The 26,034-nt window shown below is 45.8% G+C and overlaps 1 protein-coding gene across 1 annotated transcript in view; it reads left to right on the top strand.

Annotated features, from left to right (window-relative positions):
- Positions 1–14,172: 14,172 nt before the first annotated feature.
- The window catches only part of r3hcc1l (R3H domain and coiled-coil containing 1-like), a 169,593-nt gene continuing 157,731 nt past the window's right edge, over positions 14,173–26,034 (top strand). Inside the window, exon 1 of the mRNA XM_080205928.1 lies at positions 14,173–14,228. The gene's annotated coding sequence lies outside the window, so the exon portion shown is untranslated. The remainder of the gene's footprint in view (positions 14,229–26,034) is intronic.

Raw genomic sequence — 26,034 nt, 5'->3', positions numbered from 1 at the left:
GCCCTCTTCTCTCAAATTTAAGCCCTAGGTCTGGACTCCCCCACCATTGGGAATATTCTTTCTGGAAATAACCTGTCTAAAACTGATGAAATTTTATAAGTTTCTGTAAGATCCCCTCTCACTTTTCTAAAATCCAATGAATATCATCCTAACTGACTTGGCCTTTCCTCATGGACTTGATGGTTTGAGTTATAAGGAGAGACTGGATAGACTGAGACTTTTTTTCTCTGGAACATAGGAGGCTGAGGGGTGATGTTATAGAGGCCTATAAAATAATGAGGGGCACAGATCAGCTAGGGAGTCAATATCTTTTCCCAAAGGTAGGGGAATCTAAAAGTAGAGGGCATAGGTTTAAGGTGAGAGGGGAGAGATACAAAAAAGTCCAGAGGAGCAACTTTTTTCACACAAAGGGTGGTGAGTGTCTGAATCAAGCTGCCAGAGGTAGTAGTGGAGACGGGTATAATTTTGTCTTTTAAGAAGCATTTAGACAGTTACATGGGTAACATGGTTATAGAGGGTTATGGGCCACATGCGGATAATTGGGACTGGCTTAGGGATTTTTCAAAAAAAGGGCAGCTTGGACAAGTTTGTGCCAAAGGGCCTGTTTCCAGGCTGTAAACCTCTATATAACAAACCTGCCATCTGAGGAATCAGTCTGGTAAACATTTGCTGTGCTCTCTCTATGGAAAGGTCATCTTTCCTCAGATAAAGATACCAAAGCTGCATACAATACTCCAGGTATGGCCTCACCAATGCCCTATACAATTGCAACTAAACATCCCTACCCCTATACTCAAATCCTTTGTCTATGAAGGTTAAGCTATAATTGCCTTCTTCACTGCCTGCTGTACCTGAGTGCTTACTTAGCAGTGACAGAGATAGAGTGAGGTTAGAGTGAAGACAGGCTATTTGACAGAGGTGAAAATAGGTTGTCTGTCGAATAGCAAGTATTGGTTTCTGGAGCGCAGCTCAGGGTCAATTAGGACATCAAATTTTAAAAAGTCCATTTCAACCTGAGACGAATTTAAATTTAACAAATTAAAAGTGTGCATGCAACACAATATAATTTCAATTTTGCCAGCGGATCATTGGCGTGTGTGTCTGAAATTTGAAAATAACCATCAAAATTGAAAGATAATGAATTGTATTTGTTCCATTTGTCTGTTATTTTATTCAGGGTAACATGATGAGATAACAGTGGACTAGGCTTTGATCCTGTCAAATGCCTCGGGATGTTTTGACATTTCACTAGAATGCTCCACATTTGTGCTGCTTTATCTGCAGCTTTGTAGCCCACAATGCTCATTTCTGCTGCTGCGCGGCATCATTCATCAAGTCGTGGCAACACGCTTGGGCTGTGCCAGGAGGAACTGACTGTCTCATCAGAGCGGGAATTTCCACTAACAGCTTCTTGGCTTTGGGCTGACAGAGAAGGCTGCCGCAACGAATGTTGCCGAGTTGCTGAGGATAACAATACAGGTGTCGCCGTCAGATATAGCTCTGCAGTGAGTAAAGACACCAGAGTGAGATCAGTGCAAAGTTCCTTCAGGTTAGATTGAATCAGAGACAGCCAGGAAGATGTTAGTTGAATTTCAAGCACCTTGAATTGCTGATGCGATGTGTGCATTTTTCTTCCGCTCAGTATTGGAATGATACATTGCTTTTCTTCAAATGTACAACACAGAAATAAACTATTTAACCAACCAAAGCGTACTGATGTTTATGCTCCATCTGAACCTTCTCCAACCCTACTTTCTCTCACCCAATCAGCATATTTTGCTATTCCTTTCTCCCTTGTGTGTTTCTCCAAATTTCCTTAAATGTACCCACGCAATTCACCTCAACCAATCCTTATTGTAATTGTTAGAAAGGGTTTAGGAAAACCACTCTTTTTATTTAAATGATTCACAAATACAAACTACATTACGCTTTCAAATTACAAACTGCACAACACCTGGTTAAAGTCCAAACAGTTTATTCGGCATCACAAGCTTTCAGAGCGCTGTTCCTTCACCTGGTCAGAGGATAGAGAGTTAGGTTCACAAACAGGACATCTATAGACACAATTGCAAGATAATGGTTGGAATGTGAGTTTTTACAGGTAATCAAGTCTTTACAGGTACAGACAATGCGAGCGGAGAGAGGGATAATCCCAGGTGTGAATTCTCTCAAGCCAGTACAGTTAAGAACATAAGAAATAGGAGCAGGGATAGGCCATCTAGCCCTTTGAGCCTACCCCGCCATTCAATAAGATCATGGTTGATCTGAAGTGGATCAGTTCCACTTTCCCGCTTTCTCCCCTTAACACTTAATTCCTTTGTCTATCAGAAACCTATCTGCCCATGACTTAAATATATTTATACCACTTCAATGGGCAGAGAATTCCAGAGATTCACCACCCTTTGAGTTAGTAGGACTTTGTAAGCCCAGGCAAAATGGTGGGGGTTACGTAGTTGAGGCAGGTTGAGGCCATCCTCATGTGTGCAGAACTTGGCTATAGATTACTGCTCAGCGATTGTGTGTTGTCATGTGTCTTGAAGCTGCCTTGGAGAACACTTACCTGAAAATCGGAGGCTGAATGCCCTTGATTGCTGAAGTGTTCCCGGACAAGAAGGGAACATTCCTGCCCACTCACCTGATGAAGGAGCAGTGCTCCAAAAGTTCGTGATATGAAATAAATCTGTTGGACTTTAACCTGGTGTTGTGAGACTTCTTATTGTGCCTACCCTGGTCCAGTGCCGGCATCTCCACATCAGATTACAAACCAGAATACAACACAATCATGCAATAACAAATCATAAAAATAACACCCGATACAACACAATATCAACAATAAACATGCCATTTTTAATACAGCAGCACAAATCAACATAGCACAATAACAAACAGCTAGTATGCATTGTGAGTTATCCACAACCAGCCTTCCAAGATTTCAAACAATGCACAAACCACCAAGTTATAATATAAACACAAACTGACAGCTTACATGCTGTCCTTTATCCAAGAACAAACAACTCCCTTTCAATAAGAATGGGATTCATTGTAAGTTATCTGCAATTTTCCAAGGCTTTGCCCCCTGTATTTTCTCCTTCCAAAGGTTTCACCTCCCAGGGTTCTGCTCCCAGGGCTGTTTTCTTTTTGGGGACTAAAAAGATCAGAATAAGTTAATTCGGAGTGAATATGGTACAGTAAAAGTACAAAGTACCTAAAGTTACAAAAGTACCATTTGCATAGAAAGGCATATAACCACTGTTGGATAATTTAAACTTTATTTTTGAAAACATATTATATTCTGTATTAAAGCCTTTACTTGCCCAGGCCTGGTCCACATGCATAGAAAAACAATCTGAGGCACTCAAATTATTCTAAATGTCATTGTTATGGAATTTAATGTTGGCAAGTACGAGGTGGTCCACTTTGGTAAGAATAATGGTAGGAAGGATTATCACTTACATGGCGAAAAACTGCAGCAGGCGACGGTGCAGAGGGACCTCGGGGTCCTTGTGCATGAGTCGCAAAAACCCAGTCTGCAGGTGCAGCAGGTGATCAGGAAGGCGAATGGGATGCTGGCCTTCATAGCGAGGGGGATTGAATATAAAAGTAGGGAGGTCTTGCTGCAGCTGTATAGGGCATTGGTGAGGCCGCAGCTGGAGTACTGTGTGCAGTTTTGGGCACCGTACTTACGCAAGGATATTTTGGCCTTGGAGGGAGTGCAGAGGAGGTTTACTAGGCTGATGCCAGAGTTGAGGGGGTTGAGCTATGAGGAGAGGCTGAATAAACTAGGCTTGTACTCGTTAGAGTTTAGAAGAATGAGAGGTGATCTCATTGAGACATATAAGATGATGAATGGGATGGATAGGATAGAGGTGGAGAGACTCTTCCCACTCAGAAAGGACAGTAGGACTAGGGGGCACAGCCTCAAGATAAAGGGGGGTGCGGTTTAGAACGGAGTTGAGGAGGAACTTCTTCACTCAAAGGGTGGTGAATCTCTGGAATTCTCTGCCCGTTGAAGTGGTGGAGGCTACCTCGCTAAATATTTTTAAGACGCGGGTTGATGGGTTTTTGATAAGAGAGGGGATTTAGGGTTATGGGGAGAGGGCGGGAATGTGGAACTGAGCCACGACAGATCAGCCATGATCTTATTGAATGGCGGGGCAGGCTCGAAGGGCTAGATGGCCTACTCCTGCTCCTATTTCTTATGTTCTTATGCAATTACGTATTTTTCAAAAATCATTTTCCCACCTACTCTGCTCACTCTACCCAAACATCTGACAGATTGAGAACACATGGGTCGTAGAGTCCGAAAGTTCATAGCATACATCTTAAAGCATACATTAAAGCATACATCTTGGCCAATTACACATTGCTCTAAGCATGGTAGGCTATAGCTAAGTAAGGAGATCCACATTCCTTGAAAACAATACAGCTACTGAGAGAAGTAAAGGAACTTTTTTCATCAGTGTGGGCTTTAGAAAGTATAAGCTTCCCAGACAGCAGAATGAATAGAGTAATACAATTTCTCCAATAAGAGTTTGCTAAATCGACAGTGGGAAAGAACTTTTGAGCTCTATGGACCTACATGTTGGAGTTGCTAGCAGACAGTGGGCAAGAACTTTCGGACTCTATGACCTATGTATTCTCAATCTGCCAGATGTTTGGGTCAGGTGAGCAGAGTAGGTGGGAAAATGATTTTTGAAAAATATGTAATTGCAATACAGATAACAATGACATTTAGAATAATTTGAGTGCCTCAGATTGTTTTTCTATGCACGTGGACCAGGCCTGGGCAAGTAAAGTACATCTACAAGCAGAACTACTGATTGGAATTTTACCGGCCTGTTTGCCATGGGAATCGGAGTGGGCAAAGGGCGACGCATACGAAGGTCTGATGACTTTGCTGAGACTTTACGGTTTTGGGATGAGTGAGGCCAAAAAATCCCACCCATTGTCTCCATGAGCTCTTTGACAATTCATGCCTCTTTAACTTGTGCTTAACCCTCTCTCCACTCACATTGTCTGCACCTATAAAGATTTGATTACCTGTTAAGACTCGCATTCCAACCATTATCTTGTAATTGAGTTTGTGTCTATATATGCCCTGTTTGTGAGCCAAATCCTGCATTCACCTGATGTAGGGGCAGCGCTCCGAAAGCTCGTGCTGCCAAGTAAACCTGTTGGACTTTAACCTGGTGTTGTGAGACCACTTACTGTGCCCACCCCAGCCCAATGCCGGCATCTCCACATCCTGAATTCTTTGTATTTGCCGAGTTGTAATTAATAAAGAGAAAACTCACGCACGAAGAGGTTTACTAGGCTGATACCGGAGTTGAGGGGGTTGAGCTATGAGGAGAGGCTGAATAAACTAGGCTTGTACTCGTTAGAGTTTAGAAGAATGAGGGGAGATCTCATTGAGACGTATAAGATGATGAATGGGATGGATAGGATAGAGGTGGAGAGACTCTTCCCGCTCAAAAAAGACAGTAGGACTAGGGGGCACAGCCTCAAGATAAAGGGGAGGCGGTTTAGAACGGAGTTGAGGAGGAACTTCTTCACTCAAAGGGTGGTGAATCTCTGGAATTCTCTGCCCGTTGAAGTGGTGGAGGCTGCCTCACTAAATATTTTTAAGACGCGGGTTGATGGGTTCTTGATAAGAGAGGGGATTAAGGGTTATGGGGAGAGGGCGGGAAAGTGGAACTGAGCCACAACAGATCAGCCATGATCTTATTGAATGGCGGGGCAGGCTCGAGGGGCTAGATGGCCTACTCCTGCTCCTATTTCCTATTTCTTATGTTCTTATGAAGGCCAGCAAAATACCTCGGTCTCTGAAAAGCTCCTGCAGTAGTGAGCAAGTCTCCAGGTTGATACATTTCTCCTGAATTCTGTTTGGATTTATTAGTGACCAATTACTGTTTATCACCTCTAGTTTTGGACTTCCGCATGGGAGAAAACGTTTCCTCTGCTTCGAGTTCCTTCATTGTCTCAAATGCCTTCGTCTGGTCATGCCCTCAGTATTTTGTTTTCGAGAGGAAAGTGTCCCAGCCTGTTCTGCTTTTCCTGTGTGAGTTGCTCCGTCTGCACGTCAGTCTTTTGCGGTCCTGCCTGCCCTTGGGCAGGCCTGCAGGAAGAAGCCTGCAGTGTTTACTGGTATGCTTGCAGCCTTGATGAATGCTGGGCATAGAAAGGTGAGCAATGTGTGAATAATATTATTATTTACACTTCATGCATTTCCTTTGCACATTTTCTTTCTTACTGACTTTTTTTATTGTTGGTCCTCTGCAAAAATGGTGGGGATGGGGTTTTGTGGGGGAGAGAGGGGGGCACTTTTGTTGTGTAATTTATTTTGTTTGATGGCCGTGAAGAAATCCAATATCTCCTGAGAGTTTAGTCAGAAAAGTCATCTCTTATTTTCTGACCCACCGTGGGCAGACATATCATGGGTGGGATTCTCCGTGCGCTCGCGGCATGTTTCGTGGTGGAGGGAGGCACGCCGCCATTGGCCAGTGACGGAATCAGGAAACTCGCGATAGGATTGGAAGATCCCACCAGCGAAAACAGCCGGAAAATTCCGACCTCTATCTTTTTACCTATCAGATCAAAACCCAAGTTACATACTCTCCAATGCCAAGTGTACATCACAAAATCAGACAATTGTTACAATGCAGAAGGAGGCCATTCAGCCCATTGAGTCTGCACTGGGTCTCCAAATGAGCATCTTGACTTACAGCCACGACCCTGCCTTTTCCCCACAACCCCGGCACATTGTTTCTATTCAAGTAATCATCTAATGCCCTCTTGAATGCCTCGGTTGAACCTGCCTCCACCACACTTCCAAACAGTACACTCCAGACTCTGTACCACTCAGTGTGTTAAAATGATTTTTCGCACATCACATTTTCTTTTTTTGCAAATCACATCACATTTGCTTTTTTTTGCAAATCACTTCGCATTTGTGCCCTCTCATTCTCAACCCTTTTACGAACGGGAGCAGTTTCTCCCTATCTACTCTGCCCAGTCCCCTCATGATTTTGAACATCTCTGTCAAATCTCCTCTTAGCCTTCTTCTCTCCGAGGAAAATAGTCCCAACCTCTCTGAATTATCCTCATAACTAAAGTTTCTCATCCCTGGAACTATTCTTGTAAGCCTCTTCTGCACTCTCTCCAATGCGTTCATGTCTTTCCTATATAGTGGATGCCCAGAATTGTACACAATATTCCAGCTGAAGTCTAACTAGTGTTTTGTATAAGTTCAGTATAACCTCCTTGCTCTTGAACTCTATGCCCTACTAGTAAAGTCATGATGTGGATATGCCGGCGTTGGTGTTGTCAGACTTTTTACTCTACTAGTAAAGCCCAGGATACCTTATTAAGACTCTCTCCATCTGTCCTCCCACTTTCAATAATCTGTGCGCTTATACATGCAGGTCCCTTTCCTCATGCATCCCTTTAAGAATTTTACCTCTTATTTTGTATTGTCTTTCCTTGTTCTTCCTACCAAAATCCACTATCTAACACTTTTCCGCATCGAACTGCCCATCTGCCAACTTGCCTATTCCTTGTGAGGTTCTCTTCACAGTTTACAACATTTTCAAGTTTTGTATCCCCCAAAAACTTTGAAATTGTCCCCTGCACACCAAGATCTAGATCATTAATATATATCAGGAAAAGCATTGATCCAAATACTGACCTCTAGGGAATACCACTACAAACCGTCCTCCAACCATTTACCATTACTCTCTGCTTCCTATTATTTTATATCCATGTTGTTACAGGTGAGCAGTATCTTTGCTCACAAGTCTGTTGTGTGGCTCTGGATCGAATACTTTCTGAAAGTCCATGTACACCACATTACCCTCATCGATCTTTCTGTTACCTCCTCAAGAAACTCTAGCAAGTTAGTTCATCATGATCTCCCTTTTAGAATTCCACGCTGGCACTCCCTAATCAACTCACACTTTTCCATGTGACTACTAAATCTATGCTGAATGATTGTTTCTAGAATCTTCCCCACCACTGATGTTGAACTGACTGGCCTGCAATTGCTGGGGTTATCCTTACAAACTTCTTTGAATAAGGGAGTAACATTTGCAATTCTCCAGTGCTCTGGCACCTCCCGAGTCTACAGGATACTGGAAGATTATGGACACAGCCCCTACAGTTTCCATTTTTACTTCCTTCAATTTCTACAGATGCATCTCATCTGGTCCCAGTGTCAAATTTTAGTACCTGCCACAGCAACCTCTGCAAGATGTGTCGGGTCATCGACACGGATGCCATCATCTCACGTGAGAACACCATCCACCAGGTACACAGTACATACTCTTGCGACTCGGTCAACATTGTCTACCTCATACGCTGCAGGAAAAGATGTCCTAAGGCACGGTACATCGGCGAGATCATGCAGACGCTACGGCAATGGATGAATGGACACTGCTGGACAATCACCAGGCAGAAGTGTCCCCTTCCAGTCGGGGAACACTTCAGCAGTCAAGGGCATTCAGTCTCCGATTTTCGGATTAGCATTCTCCAAGGTGGACATGACAATGCAGAATTGTTGAGCAGAAAGTGATAGCCAATACATGAGGATGGCCTCAACCAGGATCTTGTGTTCATGTCACACGATGTGTAACCCCCACCATTTGGCCTGGGCTTGCAAAATCTCACTAACTGTCAGCGAGAAAAAGTTGAAGCTGAGCAATGGGCTACCTTCAAAACAGAAATGGTCCAGACATGGTCTGTGTATATTCCCTTAATAGAGGCAATTCACACCTATTTAACCTGTGCTTAACCCTCTTTCCACTCACATTTTCTGTAGCTGTAAAGACTTGATTACCTGTTACCTGTCACATTCCAACCATTACTTTGCAATTGAGTCCGTGTCTATATATGTCCTGTTTGTGAACTCAACTCTCCACTCACCTGATGAAGGAGCAGTGCTCCAAAAACACATGCGACCAAATAAACCTTTTGGACTGTAACCTGGTGTTGTGAGCTTCTTACTGAATTTCACCACCGACAGTCTATTCAACAGTTATTCCCTCATCAATTTTGAACCCTTCTAGGGACAGAGTTTCCTTGCCTGTCACCATGTCCTGGGTAGCATCTGCCTCCTTGATAAAGATGGATGCAAAGTATTCATTTAATACCTCAGCCATGCCCCCAGATACCAGGTGTAAATTCCTTTTTAGGTCCCTAATCAGCCCTAATCCTCCCGTTACCAGCTTTTTATGATTTATATGCCTGAGGAAAACTGAGATTCCCCTTTTTGTTGGCTGCCAGTCTCTTGCCATAATCCCTCACAGCTTCTCCAATGTGCTTTTCCCCTCCCCTCTAAACCTTCCACATTCCTGTTTACAGCTTGTGTTTTCTATCTGATGCCCATCATAAAACTCTTTTTTCCCTTAATTTCTATCTGCTTTTTCACCCAGGGAGCTCTGGATTGGTTTGTCCTACCTTGTTCTATTAAGGGAATATACATGGACCGTGTTCAGACCATTTCCGTTTTGAAGGTAGCCCATTGCTCAGCTGCGCTTTTTCCTCACTGACCTTTCATTCCAGTCTAACCGGTTTAGTTCCGTTCTTATCTCATTGAAGTCGGTTCTGTCCCAGTTAATTATTTTTATTCTGGCTTCCTATTTTCCATTTCTATCATCGTCCTAGACCTTACAATACAATGGTCACTGTCTCATAGAATCCCTACAGTGCAGAAGGAGGTCATTCAGCCCACTGAATGTGCACTGACCACAATCCCATCCAGGCACTATTCCCATAACCCCATATATTTACCCTGCTAATCCCCCTGACACTAAGAGGCAATTTACCATGGCCAATCCACCTAACCAGCACATCTTTGGACTGTGGGAGGAAACTGGAGCACCCAGAGGGAATGCACACAGGCATGGAGAGAATGTGCAAACTCCGCACAGACAGTGACCCGAGGCCGGAATTGAACCCGGGTCCCTGGCACTGTGAGGCAGCAGCGCTAAGCACTGTGCCACTGTGCTGCTCACCGTCTCCTGACACTTGACCTACCTGGAAATGAACAGGGCTAAGAACCAAATCCAACAGTTCATAATTTCTTGTTGGATTGGACACATTACTGTAGTAAAATTCTCCTGGACACAATCTAGGACTTTTTGCCCTTTTCCACCTTGTTACACGACCACTGTCCCAGTCTACATTCAGGTAAATCAAATTCCCACATTATAACTACTCTATAATGTATGGGTCTCTCTGTGATTTCCCTGCAGATTTGTACTTCTACATCCTTCTCATTAACTGGTGGTCTGCAGACTACACCGAGCAATGTAAATGCACCCATTTTCTTCCTTAGCTCTAGTTAAATTGCTTCAGTTCTTGAACCCTCTGGTTTTTTAGCACAGCAATGCTCTTCTGAACCAACCTCAGCACCCCTGCCCCTTTAGCATCTTTCAAAGGAAAATTTCCCATTCATAACAATGTACTAAAATGTACTGTCAAATAAACATGGTTAATCAATGGAGCATCACAATGCTCATCAGCTAATTGCCTCTTAATCTGTAAGGTTCAAGCACCACCTCTTGATTTTATGTGATACTTTGATTTAATTTACATTTGCAATGAGTTGTATACATTGTCCAGGGTAATACAGGTTTGTGTGGCACTGAAGGAGGATGGCATTGTCAGAGATGGAGTTTAATTTAGACAAATGCGAGCTGATGCATTTTGGTAGATTGAACCAGGGCAGGACTTACTCAGTTAATGGTAGGGCATTGGGGAGTGTTACAGAACAAAGAGATCGAAGGGTACATGTTCATAGCTCCTTGAAAGTGGAGTCACAGATGGACAGAGTGGTGAAGAAAGCACTTGGCATGCTTGGCTTCATCGGTCAGAACATTGAATACATGAGTTAGAATGTCTTGTTGACGTTGTACAAGACATTGGTAAGGCCACACTTGGAATACTGTGTGCAATTCTGGTCATTCTATTATAGAAAGGATATTATTAAACTAGAAAGAGTGCAGAAAAGATTTACTAGGATGCTACCGGGACTTGATGGATTGAGTTAGAAGGAGACACTGGATAGACTGGGACTTCTTTCTCTGGAGCGTAGGAGGCTGAGGGGTGATCTTATAGAGGTCTATAGGGACCTCGGGGTCCTTGTGCATGAGTCGCAAAAACCCAGCTTGCAGGTGCAGCAGGTGGTCAGGAAGGCGAATGGGATGCTGGCCTTCATAGCGAGGGGGATTGAATATAAAAGTAGGGAGGTCTTGCTGTAGCTGTATAGGGCATTGGTGAGGCCGCAGCTGGAGTACTGTGTGCAGTTTTGGGCGCCGCACCTGCGCAAGGATATTTTGGCCCTGGAGGGAGTGCAGAGGAGGTTTACTAGGCTGATACCGGAGTTGAGGGGATTGAGCTATGAGGAGAGGCTGAATAAACTAGGCTTGTACTCGTTAGAGTTTAGAAGAATGAGGGGAGATCTCATTGAGACGTATAAGATGATGAATGGGATGGATAGGATAGAGGTGGAGAGACTCTTCCCGCTCAAAAAAGACAGTAGGACTAGGGGGCACAGCCTCAAGATAAAGGGGAGGCGGTTTAGAACGGAGTTGAGGAGGAACTTCTTCACTCAAAGGGTGGTGAATCTCTGGAATTCTCTGCCCGTTGAAGTGGTGGAGGCTGCCTCGCTAAATATTTTTAAGAAGCGGGTTGATGGGTTCTTGATAAGAGAGGGGATTAAGGGTTATGGGGAGAGGGCAGGAAAGTGGAACTGAGCCACAACAGATCAGCCATGATCTTATTGAATGGCGGGGCAGGCTCAAAGGGCTAGATGGCCTACTCCTGCTCCTATTTCTTATGTTCTTATGTTCTTATGTTCTTAATGAGGGGCACAGATCAGCTAGATAATCAATATCTTTTTCCAAAGATAGGGGGGTCTAAAACTAGAGGGCATAGGTTTAAGGTGAGAGGGAGAGCTACAAAAGTGTCCAGAGGGGCAATTTTTTCATACAGACGGTTGTGAGTGTCCGGAACAAGCTGCTAGAGGTAGTAGTAGAGACGGGTACAATTTTGATTTTTTAAAAGCATTTAGATAGTTACACGGGTACAATGGGTGCAGAGGAATATGGGCCAAATGCAGGCAATTAGGATTAGCTTAGTATTTAAAAAAAAGGGTGGCATGGACAAGTTGTGCCAAAGAGCCTGTTTCCATGCTGTGAACCTCTATGAACAGCTTTGAAATAATGAAAGGTCTCCATTTTTATTGCACCTTTCACAGCCATGGCTATCCAAAAGCGAGTTACAGCCAATGAAGTAATTTTGAAGTCTAGTTAATATTGCAATATAGGAAATATCTTTCTGATCTGTCCTCTAGGGTACATGTAAAGAACTCATAGCCATATCAGAGGAAGGATGGGTGAGTTCTCAGTGGTGTCCTGATACCAATATTTATCCCTCATCCAACATCGCAGAAACATAGGACTTGAGTTCAAAGGTAGATGATTGCTAAAACATTCTTGATCAGCGCTTTGCTGTTTGTGAGAGATTTCTCCGACAGACTGGTGACATTCACTACAGTACAATAGTTTATCCTCTTTAAAAGGAGATCCTTGACTGTAAATGTGACAGCTTGAGCTAATGTAATGAATATGAGAAAGACAACAACCGATTTGCACAAAGCAAGCTGTGACAAACAGCAATGCGTTAATGACCAGGTTATGTTTTGGTGATGTTGAGCTGTGTTGTGGTGATGTTTGGTTGGGTTTTGGTGATGTTGGTTGTGTTTTGGTGGTGATAATTGTGTTTTGGTAAAGTTAGTTAGTGGGGTGACACGGTGGCACAGTGGTTAGCACTGCTGCCTCACACTGCCAGGGACCCAGGTTCAATTCTGGCCTCAGGTCACTGCCTGTGTGGAGTTTGCATGTCCTCCCCGTGTCTGCATGAGTTTCCTGCAAGTGCTTCGGTTTCCTCTCACAGTCCAAGATGCGCAGGTTAGGTTGATTGGCCATGCTGAATTGACCCTTAGTGTCTGGGGGATTAGTAGGTTAAATACATGGGGCTCCAGGGATAGGGCCTGGGTGGGACTGTTGTTGGTGCAGGGTCAATGTGCTGAATGGCCCCTCCTACACTGTCGGAATTCTAGTTATGACATTAGCTGTGTTGATTTTAGCTTGCGTTTTGTCGATGTTTAGTTGTGTTTTGATTATGTTAGCCGCAAGATAAAAATTTGCCCCTGAGGTGAAATTCCCCTGTTCTTCTTCAAATAATGCCATGGGATTTTCTCCTCTGCGTGTGTTAAAGAGAACAAGGAAGAAACAGAAACAGCCGGAAATGCTCAGGAGGTCCTCTTCACAGGCAGCATCTGTGGAGAAGAAAATGGAGTTAATTTTGAGTCAAATATCAGCAGAACACCCCACTCCAGGGTGCTCCAGCATGGTCCCCCTCCACCCCAGGATGCTCCAAGTTCTGTCCCCCAACCTAGGATGTTGCAGTATTGTTCTTATCCACCGCAGGATGCTCCAGCTCTGCCCATATCCACCCCAGGATGTTCCAAACATTGTCCTCCTCCATCCCAAGGTGTTGCAGTATTGTTCTGACCCACCCCAAGATGCTGCAAGCTCTATCCTGCTCCACCGCAGGGTGCTCCAAGCACAGTTCCCTATCCTCGGCTGCTCCAAGCTCTGTCCCCGTCCACCCCAGAGTGCTCCAAGCTAAGTTCCCCATCTGAGGCTATTGCAGGGTGCTTCAGCTCTGTCCCCACCCCAGGGTGATCCAAATATTGGCCTGCATCCCAAGTTGCTGTAACGCAGTCCCCCTTCAAGCACTGTTCTCCAGCCTAGGGTGTTGCAGTATTGTTCCTACCACCACAGGGTGCTCCAGCTCTGCTACATCAACCCCAGAGTGCTTCAAACATTGTCCTCCTCCACCCCAGGGTGACCCAAATAATGTCCTGCATTCCATGTTGCTATAACATTGTCCCACTCCAGCCCAGGCTGCTGCTATCAGTGTGCTCCTTCCTGATCCAAAGGATGGAATGCATTCACATATCCCCAGGCAATGTGGATGGTGCTGCTCTGATGTCCCCATCCCACCAGCCACATTCTGGGCAGGGACTGAACTACAACTCCCAGCATACCCCGCGCCAGGCGCGCTGCCTGCGAAATGACGTCAGGGCGAGTGCGGCAGCTGCGTGATGACGTGAGGCGGTCGGTGCGCTCGAGCTGCTGCCGGGAGACAGGAGGCCGGAGGAGGGGGTAGGTAATGGAGGGCAGGCCCATTGCTGATGTGTGTGTGTGTGTGTCTCTCTGACTGGGGAACCTGGGGAGGAGGAGACAGTGCTGGAGCACCCTGCGGTGGGAGGGGGTAACAGTTCAGGAGCACCCTGGGGTGGGGAGATGACAGTGCCGGAGCACCCTGGGGTAGGGGTAGGGGTAGGGGTAGGGGTGGGGGTTGGGGTTGGGGTGGGGGTTGAGGGTGATAGTGCTGGAACATCCTGGGGTGGGGGGCCGGGGTGACAGTGTGCAGGAGCACCCTGGGCTGGGAGGGTGTCAGTGCCGGAGCACCTTGGGATGGAGGGCGGTGACAGTGCCGGAGCACCCTGGGGTGGGTGGGGGTGACAGTGCCGGAGCACCCTGGGGTGGGTGGGGGTGACAGTGCCAGAGCACCCTGGGGTGGGGGTTGAGGGTGATAGTGCCGGAACATCCTGGGGTGGGGGGCCGGGGTGACAGTGTGCAGGAGCACCCCGGGGCGGGTGGGGGTGACAGTGTGCAGGAGCACCCCGGGGCGGGTGGGGGTGACAGTGTGCAGGAGCACCCCGGGGCGGGTGGGGGTGACAGTGTGCAGGAGCACCCCGGGGCGGGTGGGGGTGACAGTGTGCAGGAGCACCCCGGGGCGGGTGGGGGTGACAGTGTGCAGGAGCACCCCGGGGCGGGTGGGGGTGACAGTGTGCAGGAGCACCCCGGGGCGGGTGGGGGTGACAGTGTGCAGGAGCACCCCGGGGCGGGTGGGGGTGACAGTGTGCAGGAGCACCCCGGGGCGGGTGGGGGTGACAGTGTGCAGGAGCACCCCGGGGCGGGTGGGGGTGACAGTGTGCAGGAGCACCCCGGGGCGGGTGGGGGTGACAGTGTGCAGGAGCACCCCGGGGCGGGTGGGGGTGACAGTGTGCAGGAGCACCCCGGGGCGGGTGGGGGTGACAGTGTGCAGGAGCACCCCGGGGCGGGTGGGGGTGACAGTGTGCAGGAGCACCCCGGGGCGGGTGGGGGTGACAGTGTGCAGGAGCACCCCGGGGCGGGTGGGGGTGACAGTGTGCAGGAGCACCCCGGGGCGGGTGGGGGTGACAGTGTGCAGGAGCACCCCGGGGCGGGTGGGGGTGACAGTGTGCAGGAGCACCCCGGGGCGGGTGGGGGTGACAGTGTGCAGGAGCACCCCGGGGCGGGTGGGGGTGACAGTGTGCAGGAGCACCCCGGGGCGGGTGGGGGTGACAGTGTGCAGGAGCACCCCGGGGCGGGTGGGGGTGACAGTGTGCAGGAGCACCCCGGGGCGGGTGGGGGTGACAGTGTGCAGGAGCACCCCGGGGCGGGGGGTGGGGGGTGGGGGGGGGGGGCACCATGGGCAGAGGGTGTTGAACTGGGTGGGCCATCTTTGGGGTTGGAATTTCAGTGTTTGGATTACAGTGTCAGAGATGATCTTCTGGGAATGGTGTTTCCAGCGTTAGATAATGGATTTCAGCAACTGGTGGGCAGTAATGGACTATCAGTGTCTGTGGCAACCTCTGGGAGCCTGGATGGGGGTAGCAGATATACTCGGGTAAACTCTGTGGAAGGAGATGAGGAAGAGATGCCAGTGTTGGACTGGGGTAAACACAGTAAGAAGTCTCACAACACCAGATTAGAGTCCAACCAGTTAATTGACTAATATTTATTATATTTATATATAAATAATATTTATTATTATTATATGATATTTATTAACCAATAAACTGGTTGGACTCTGACCTGGTGTCGTGAGACTTCTTACTAAGGAGATGAGCACAATGGAAACCCCAGGGTGGAAGGATATATCAGGAGCAGGCTCAGACAGGTTTGGGTCTGAGTCTGATTTGAGAATTAGAACATAAGAACATAAGAAATAGGAGCAGGAGTAGGCCATCCAGCCCTTCGAGCCTGCCCTGCCATTCAATAAGATCATGGCTGATCTGTCGCTGCTCAGTTCCACTTTCCCACCCTCTCCCCATAACCCTTAATCCCCTCTCCTATCAAAAACCCATCAACCCGCGTCTTAAAAATATTTAGCAATCCCTAGAATTTGTCAGCAAAGTGACACTGGGAAGTTGGGGGAAGGGGGGGTGGTGGGGGGGAGGGGGGGATGCGGTTGTGTTGAGGGGGTGGGAAATGAGGGGGGGGTTGATGATAAAATGTTGGGCAATTGTCACTTCTCCATTGTCAGTATAAAGATCAACTTGCTTTGCTGCATTGGAATTGGGGCATCTTAATTTTAAAGACACATTTTGTCATTGAACCCTTAAAGAAGTTCTTTTCAGTGTGTGTAAAGAAATGTTGATGTTCTGTCCAGAGACTTTACCAGAAACTGGCAAGGATCTCTACTGTGGAAAAAACATCACCTTATGTCGATGAATTCTGATGGGCCTGTTGTGTATTACCAGTGGCTTGTGTTTTTAAAACCTTCACAGTTTTATGTACTTTTCCCTTTATTGTTGTCATTGCTTTTTTCAGTAAAGTGTAATGAGTGAGAGAGTTTGTGGAAATACTCCCAACAGTAAGATAGATTTAGTCTTTACAAAGTTGAATTGAGTCTGAAGAGAGCAATTTATAGCAGTGAAGTACCAATGAGAACAATTGTAGTGATGAATGTTGAGAATATTGAACAATAAGTGCATTGCCTTGCTTTAAAGCTTATTAGTGTGAAGCGTATTCTGTGCATGGTAACTACAAGAAGCAGATTGTCGTCTTGATCCAACTCTCCTTAACACTGAGTCAACATAAACCTCAGTGCCTTAATGTTAATGTGATAAAGCTTTTGTTTTTAATTTTCTTTATGCGTACGTAAACATGAGGCATGGTGGCACTGTTGCCTCACAGCACAGGGACCCGAGTTCGATTCCCAGCTTGGGGCATTGTCTGTATGGAGTTTGCACGTTCTCCCCATGCCTGTGGGTTTCCTTCGGGTGCTCCGGTTTCCTCCCACAGTCCGAAAGACACGCTGGTCAGGTGCGTTGACCCGTACAGACGCCGGAATGTTGTGATTAGGGGAATTTCACAGTAACTTCATTGCATTGTTAATGTAAGCCTTCCTTGTGGCTAATAAATAAACTTTACTTTAAACGGCTAATTGTGTCCATCACATTATCAGATTGAGGTGTCCTAACACCTTTTTCAAGATGTTCGCAACAAGACAATGACTCCGAATAAACTTTTTCAGGGCTGAATAATTGGCAACTTCTCTCACCTCTGGGATGAGGTATTAAAGTGGAAAGATCTGTTCTGATCTGATCTGTTAATGACTGGTGGCACACACATTGTTGACCCAGCAACAATGAAAGGACGTTGATATAGTTCCAAGTCAGGATGGTATGTACTTGCAGGGAAACTTGTAGGTAGGTGTCCCCATGCTACTATTAACCTTGTCCTAGATGGCAGTAATCACTGGCTTAGAAGGTGCTGCCGCCTTGGTTTCTGCAGTGCATCTTGTAGTTGGTGCACATAGCTGCTACTGTACTAATGATGGAGGTAGTGAATGGGGTACCAATCAAGCGAGCTGTTTTGTCTTGGATGATGTTGAGCTCCTTGAGTATTGTTGGAGCTGCACTCATCCAGTAAAGTGAAGAGTATTCCATCACACTCCTGACATGTCTTGTGAATGGTGGACAGGCTTTGGGGAGTCAGACATTTGCTAGAGGAAATCAGCTTTATTTTTGGCTTGACGGATTTCTGTCTTTGGGAAAAGAGAAGGAATTTAAAAAGTTGTTCAGTGTTCCAGTGTGCTGCATTTGGAGTATTGTGTACAATTCTGGTCGCCACATTACCGGAAGATGTTGTTGCATTGGAAAGGGTGCAGAAGAGATTTACCAGGATATTGCATGGTTTGGAGGATATGGACTATGAAGAAAGGTTGAACAAACTTGGATTGTTTTCATTGGCACATCAGAGATTGAGGGGGGACCTGATGGAGGTTTACAAGATTATGACAGGCTTGAATAGAGTGGACAGTCAGTCTTTTTCTCAGGGGCGTAGGTTAAGAGTGTGAGGGGGCAAGTCAAAGAGATATAAGGGGCAAGTTTTTCACACACGGGGTGGTGAATGCCTGGAACAAGCTGCCAGAGGAAGTGGTGGAAGGAGATTCTATAACAGCATTCAAGAGGCAGCTGGATAGATACATGAATAGACAGCGAAAAGAGGGATATGGTCCATGTAGAGGCAACAAAATATTAGCAAGGCATCTGTGTCGGCACAGACTTGGTAGACTGAAGCCCTTGTTCCTGTGCTGTACTGTTCTTTGTAGAAAAGGGCCAAGCCATGCAACCTGTCTATCCTGCATTGCCATTCAGTTAGACCATGGCTGATCAACTACTTCAGTGTCTCGTTTCCACACTATTTCTGTAACCCTTGATATTGCTATCCAGAAACCTACTGATTTCTGTCACAAATAAGTTCCGTGATTGAGTTTCCACAGTCTCCCGGGGTAGAGAATTCCAAAAATTTACTACCCTCTTGAGTGAAGAAATTTCACCTCATCTCACTTTTAAATGGCCTTCCCCTTATTTTGAGACTATGCTCTTGGTTCTCAACATTCGAGCCAAGGAAGCTGTTGAATTACAATGCTGAAGATGCTGCAATTTATATCACTTTGATTCTTTTTGTGAACAAGATGGGGATAAGACACAAAGCAGACGTGTGGCTATGTTATATAATCCTTAAGATGTGATCCACGTGTTGATCCACCATTGGACTGAAATTTGCATCACATCTGCTATCATGAGTAATTAAAGAATACATTTTGAATATAGCTGAACTATATTTAGAAACTTTGCAAAAGAAAATGGGTTGTTGTGAATTGACAGTACTGCATGTCATTTGGAAAAGTGCAGAGTATGTTTAATAACCCATCTTTTCTAATGGATACAAAGGTAGTAGCTGATCACACTAGATGGATTGCAATTTTTGCTGATTTATGTGTGAATGCAAGTTCCTTTTCATAAGGTTAGAAGAAATTGGAAGGTTTCAAACTTGGTGCAAGACTTCTTGATGTAAGAAAATGTTTTTGTTATTTCAAACATCAGCATTGAATTCTGGTGGTTGTCCCATGTTAATGGCCAAGTTAGGTTGCAGACAAGTTAGGTTTGATGATTGTGAGAGACATGGTGAGTTGTTGAAATGAAGTATTTTTATTCTTTTCATGCTGTTTCTAAACTCCCCTGATGGAAAGCTACTTGTACATTTTGAGCTGATTAGAAGAAAACATTGAATATATATTTCTGTTCTTATGGTGTTCTACAAATGACTAACCTGGAGATTGGTGTCCCAGGGCTGCACAGTGCAATTGAATGCTTTTTAGATAGCATCAGATAAAGTTTCCCTATCTGCAGGTAAGGTGATTGTTTGGCCAGTACCATTCAAAACAATGGTCTAACAAAGTTCAGACCTTGTGCTCTTAGAAAAATTATATTCGTAATATCCAAAATATATTATGCTCCCGTAGCACTAAAAATTGCCACATCTTTTATCAAGAATTCTTCTTGGTCCAGTTGTAGTAGATCTGTAATCCTCTCTCTGCTAGCCTTCCAACCCATCGGAGCTGTGTTGTTAACATCATAGCTTGTGTACTTCTGTATAAAATATCATTCAGTAAAGTAAAATTGATAGAGCAGACGCAGCACGGTTTTGTTAAGGGAAAGTCGTGTCTGACGAATTTATTGGAGTTCTATGAGGATGTGTCTAGGGCGGTGGATAGAGGAAAGCCGGTGGATGTGGTGTTTCTTGATTTTCAGAAGGCGTTTGATAAGATGCCTCACAGGAGGTTATGACAGAAGGTAAGGGGGCATGGAGTTGGGGGTAGGGTGTTAGCGTGGATAGAGGATTGGCTGTCAAATAGGAGGCAGAGTGTGGGGGTCAATGGGTGCTATTCAGATTGGCGGTTGGTGACTAGTGGAGTGCCCCAGGGGTCGGTGCTGGGGCCTCAGCTATTTACCATTTATATAGATGATCTGGAGGAGGGAACCGAGTGTATGGTGTCGAAATTTGCTGATGACACCAAGATTGGTGGAATGGCAAATTGTGCGGAGGGTGTGGAGAGTCTGCAGAAGGATCTAGATAGGCTGGGCGAATGGGCCAGGAACAAAGAAAGAACAAAGAACATCCCAGCACGGGAAACAGGCCCTTCGGCCCAACGAGCCCGCGCCGCCGCATCTTCCCACACCTACCCCGCCCTGTGTGTATGTGAGTGGAACCCCTAATGTAGCCAGATTCAGGGGAGAAGAGTGTCAATTTGGTACACCAGTCAGCCTAAGAGTGCATCTTTGGGGTGTGGGAGGAAACCGGAGCGCCCGGAGGAAACCCACTCAACCACAGGGAGAATGCGCAAATGCCCACAGACACAGGCCCAAATCCATGTATCTGCAAATGAAACTGGCAAATGGAATTTAATGTTGGCAGATGTGAGGTTGTCCACTTTGGTAGGAATAATGGTAGGAAGGATTATTACTTACATGGCAAAAAACTGCAGCATGCGACGGTGCAGAGGGACCTCGGGGTCCTTGTGCATGAGTCGCAAAAACCCAGTCTGCAGGTGCAGCAGGTGGTCAGGAAGGCAAATGGGATGCTGGCCTTCATAGTGAGGGGGATTTAATATAAAAGTAGGGAGGTCTTGCTGCAGCAATACAGGGCACTGGTGAGGCTGCAGCTGGAGTACTGTGTGCAGTTTTGGTCGCCGCACTAACGCAAGGATATTTTGGCCTTGGAGGGAGTGCAAAGGAGGTTTACTAGGCTGATATCGGAGTTGAGGGGGTTGAACTATGAGGAGAGGCTGAGTAAACTAGGCTTGTACTCGTTAGAGTTTAGAAGAATGAGGGGAGATCTCATTGAGACATATAAGATGATGAATGGGATGGATAGGATAGAGGTGGAGAGGCTCTTCCCGCTCAGAAAGGACAGTAGGACTAGGGGGCACAGCCTCAAGATAAAGGGGGGGCGGTTTAGAACGGATTTGAGGAGGAACTTCTTCACTCAAAGGGTGGTGAATCTCTGGAATTCTCTGCCCGTTGAAGTGATGGAGGCTGCCTCGGTAAATATATTTAAGACGCGGGATGATAGGTTTTTGATAGGCAAGGGGATTAAGGGTTATGGGGAGAGGGCGGGAATGTGGAACTGAGCCACGACAGATCAGCCATGATCTTATTGAATGGCGGGGCAGGCTCGAGGGGCTAGATGGCCTACTCCTGCTCCTATTTCTTATGTTCTTAAAATGTGAATTCTGTGTAGTTACAGTGCAGTTTTGTTACATGATACAGGAGAAAACATTAGCACCTTAGAGGTCTCACGCACATTGAATCATGTGCTGTTCCAAGGTCAAGATAATTTAGTAACTGACTTGTGCGTTTGGTTTGGGATCTCAAAGGTTATTTTCTTCTGTTGAACGTTTTGATGCTCTCTTTCAGCCCCCATTTGTAGGTGAGGCGCTATGTGTGGTGGAAGTTCAAATCCTGTTGATTCAAAGCCAGTATTTCTCTGGTTGTTACAAACAACAGGTTCATCCATCTATCATGTGGGTTCTCGTTTGCTCGAAGACTTTGATGATGAATGCACTATTCAGCTTTGAATTGAATAATAGAAACCAGGAAAACCCCAACCACCTCTCTGTCTCTCTCTCTTTGCCCTGAGGAAACACAGTCTGGTTGGTATTAGGTGCTAAATAGTTATTTTCAGCATTCTTACAAGTACATGGAAAAAGCAACAAGAATTCTGAGGTCCAAGAATCCTTGAGTCCTGAGGGAAATTGTTCATTTGAGGGCAGGATTAAGCTCAGTCTTGATGGTCCCCAATTACCTTGCTTTGAAGGATTCTCCGCTCATGTTTGGACTGGTTCAGTTGAGGCACCAGCATGAGTTGAGGAGATAGGAAGAAAATAATTTCTAGTTGGGAGGGGAATGGGGAAACCAGTTAACATGTTGTTTACTCATGTTTGAACCTTGATCACAACATATATTCTCCTTCACAGGGATTCCTCCTGCTGTTATTTTCCTGCCAGCAGATATTTTTAATAAATTGATGTTAATAATATCATTGTGACTTTTATGATTCTGAGAAGGCTTGATAGGGCAGTTGCTGAGTGGTTGTTACCCACTGACTGGTGAATCTGAAACCATGGGATATTGCCTCAGGATAAGAGGTCAGTCATTTAAAATTGAAATACATAATTTTTTCACTCAAAGGCTTGTGAATCTTCAGAATTCTCTATCCCAGAGAGCTGCAAAAATGCTCCAGCATCAAACATTCTCAGGATTGAGTTTGATAGTTGCTTTGGACATTTAAAGGAATCAAGGAATAAGTGGACTGTGCAGGAAAGATCAACCACGATTTAGTGGAAAAGTGGATCTGGTTTGATAGGCTGTATGACCCACTCCTGCCTCTTACTAAAGTTATATTCTTATGGGAAATATAACTTCCATCCATATTCAGTTAAAACCTACTGACATCCAGCCTTATGCCACCTCATTTCTCAGGCAGAGGCAAAATTTTTCTGCAAACTTTTGGGATGTTTTCCACAACCGTTGTGATTCTACTGAACCAGTTGAAGACGCCGTGGTGTCCATAGTTTGCCCCTGATCTCTTCCTCGTTGGCCCTTCTCATTTGTGACTCCTCTCCTGCTGTCGATTTATTTATTCATTTATTTTTATTTAGTCATTTACAGGATGTGGGAGGCGCTGGCTAGACCAGCATTTATTGCCCATCCCTAGCTGCCCTTGAGAAGATGATGGTGAGCTGCTTTCTCAACCCAGCAAAAGTGAAGGAATGGCAATATATTTCCAACTCAGGATGAGTGGCCTGGGGGGAATTTCCAGGTGGTGGTGGTGTTCCCAGGCACCTGTTGTTCTTGTCTTTCTAGAATCTAGATGGTAGTAGTTGTGCATTTGGAAGGTGCTTCCTGAGGAACCTTGGTGAGCTCTTGCAGTGCATCTGTAGATGGTACTTATCGTTGCCACTGTTCAACTGTGGTAGAGGGATTGCGTGTTTGTAGAGGGGGCATTTATCAAGTGGGTTGCTCTGTCCTGTATAGTGTTGAGCTTCTTGAATGTTGTTGGAGCTGCACTCATCCAGGCAAGTGGGGAGTATTCCATTACACTCCTGACTTGTGCCTTGTAGTCCAAAGTAGCCTGGGTTTAGGGGGCTAGGAGGTTAGTTACTTGCCACAGGATTCCCTATGCCACAGGATTCCCTAGCCTTTGACCTGCTCTTGTAGCCATCAAATTTATGTGGTTAGTCCAGTTCAGTTTCTGTTCAACCCCAGGATGTTGATAGAGCGGATTCATCAATAGTAATGCCATTGGATGTCAAGCGGTGATGGTTATTGAATTGTGTGACATGAATATTACTTGCCACTTGTCAGCCCAGACCTGGAAATTGTCCACATCATTTTACATTTGGACATGGACTGTTTCAGTATCTGAAGAGTCACGAATGGTGCTGCACATTGTGCAATCATCAGCAAACATCCCTGTTTCTGACTTTTTGATGGAAAGAAGTCCTTGATGAAGCAATTGAAGATGGTTGGGTCGAGGACACTACCCCGAGGGACTCCTGCAGTGATGTCCTGGAACTGAGATGATCGACCTCTAATCACCATAACCATCTTTTTTGTGCCAGATATGACTCTGAACAATGAAGAGCTTTCCCTCTGATTCCCATTGATTTTAGTTTTGCTGGGGCTCCTTGATGCCACACTCTTGTCAAATGCTGCCTTGATGTCATGGGCAATCGCTCTCACTTCAGCTTTGGCATTCAGCCCCTAGTTCATGTCTGAACTGAGACTGTGATGAGGTCAGGAGCTGTGATCCTGGTGGAACCCCAACTGAGCGGCAGTGAGCAGGTTATTGCTGAGCAAGTGCCGCTTGATAGCACTGTTGGTGACCCCCTTCTTCACTTTGTTGATGACTGTGAGTAGATTGGTGGGGCGGTAATTCGCTGGGTTGAATTTGTCCTATTTCTTGTGTACAGCATACTTGTGCAATTTTCCCCATTGCTCGTTAGATGCCAGTGTTGTAGTTGCACTGGACCCACTTGGCTCAGAATACAGCAAGTTATGAATTACAAGTCTTTTGTACAATTGCCTCAATATTGTCAGGGCCCATAGCGTTTGCTGTATTCTGCCTGCAACTGTTTCTTGATATTACATGGAGTGAACCGAATTGGCTGAAGACTGACATCTGCGATACTGAGGAGGAAGCCAAGATGGATCATTCACTTGGCATTTCTTGTTGAACATTGTTGCGAATACTTCAGCCTTACCTTTTATACTGATGTGCTGGGTTCCTCCATCATTGAGGATGAGAATATTTGTGGCTCCTCCTCCAGTGAGTTATTTAATTGTCCACCACCATTCATGGTTGAAGTGGCAGGACATAAGATCTTAGATCTGACTCGTTGGTTGTGGGATCACTTAGCCCTGTCTATTACTTGCTGCTTATGCTGTTAGGCACACAAGTAGTCCTGTGTTGTAGCATCACAGGTTGCTACCTCATTTTTAGATATGCCTGATGTTGCTCCTTGTATTTCCCCTGCATTCTCCATTGAACCAGAGTTGAGCCTCTGGTTTGGTGGTAATTCTAGAGTGGGGGATAAGCTGGGCCATGAGGTTAAAGAATGTGATTGGATACAATTCTGTTGCTGCTGATGGCCCAAGACATGGATGCCCAGTTTTGTGTTGCTTGATCTGTTCATAAGAACATAAGAAATAGGAGCAGGAGTAGGCCATTTAGCCCTTCGAGCCTGCCCTGCCATTCAATAAGATTATGGCTGATCTGAAGTGGATCAGTTCCACTTTCCTGCCTTCTCCCCATAACCCTTAATTCCCTTGTCTATCAAAAATCTATCTACCCGTGACTTAAATATATTCAACCAGGTAGCCTCCACCACTTCAATGGGCAGAGAATTCCAGAGATTCACCACCCTTTGAGTGAAAAAGTTCCTCCTCAACTCTGTTCTAATATCCCTGTTCAAATAATAACTCTAATAACTCTGTTCAGAGTCTATCCCTTTAAGTAAGGTGGTAGCACCACACAGCATGTTGGAGGTTTTCCTCAATGTGAAGATGAGATTTCGTCTTCACAAGGACACTCCTACAATGCTTTCTTGGACAGTTACATCTGCAGCAAGCAGGTTGGTGAAGATGAGGTCAAGTATGTTTTTCCCTCATGTTTGTTCCTTCACCACCTGTCAGAGTCCCTGTCTAGCAGCTATGTCCTTTAAGACCTGACTGTCTCGATTTGTGGCGGTACTACCAAGCCATCTTCATGATGGACATTAAAGTCCCCCACCCAGAGTACGGGTCTGCATCCTTGCCACCCTCAGTGCTTCCTTCAAGTGGCATTCAACATGGAGGTGTACTGATTCATCAGCAGTGTGCGATAATCAGCTGGAGGTTTCTTGCCCATGGGTGCCTTCATGGCATCCAGGGTCAATTTTGAGGACTCCCAGAGCAATTCCCTCCCAACAGTGATGCTACCTGTGTAGGAATGATGATAGTAGTGTCTGGGCCATTATCTGTAAGGTATGATTCTGTGAGTATGACTGTGTCAGGCTGCTGCATGACTAGTTTGTGAGACAGCTGTCCCAATTTTGGCATTAACCCCCCCCCCTCAAATGTTAGTGAGGAGGATTTTGGGGGGTCGACAGGGCTAGGTTTGCCATTGTTTTCAATGCCTTGGATGATGATGGGTGGTCATTTGGTTTCATACTTTTTTGTTTGAATTGAGTGGTTTGCTAGCCATTTCAGTGTCTGGAGTCAGATGTAGGCCAGGCCAGGGAAGGATGAAAGATCTGAAGTGGATC

This window comes from Carcharhinus amblyrhynchos, chromosome 17 (assembly GCF_965287045.1).
Source record: "Carcharhinus amblyrhynchos chromosome 17, sCarAmb.v2.hapA, whole genome shotgun sequence".
In the NCBI taxonomy this organism is placed as follows: Eukaryota; Metazoa; Chordata; class Chondrichthyes; order Carcharhiniformes; family Carcharhinidae; genus Carcharhinus; species Carcharhinus amblyrhynchos.
This window is presented reverse-complemented; position numbering and strand designations above follow the sequence as displayed.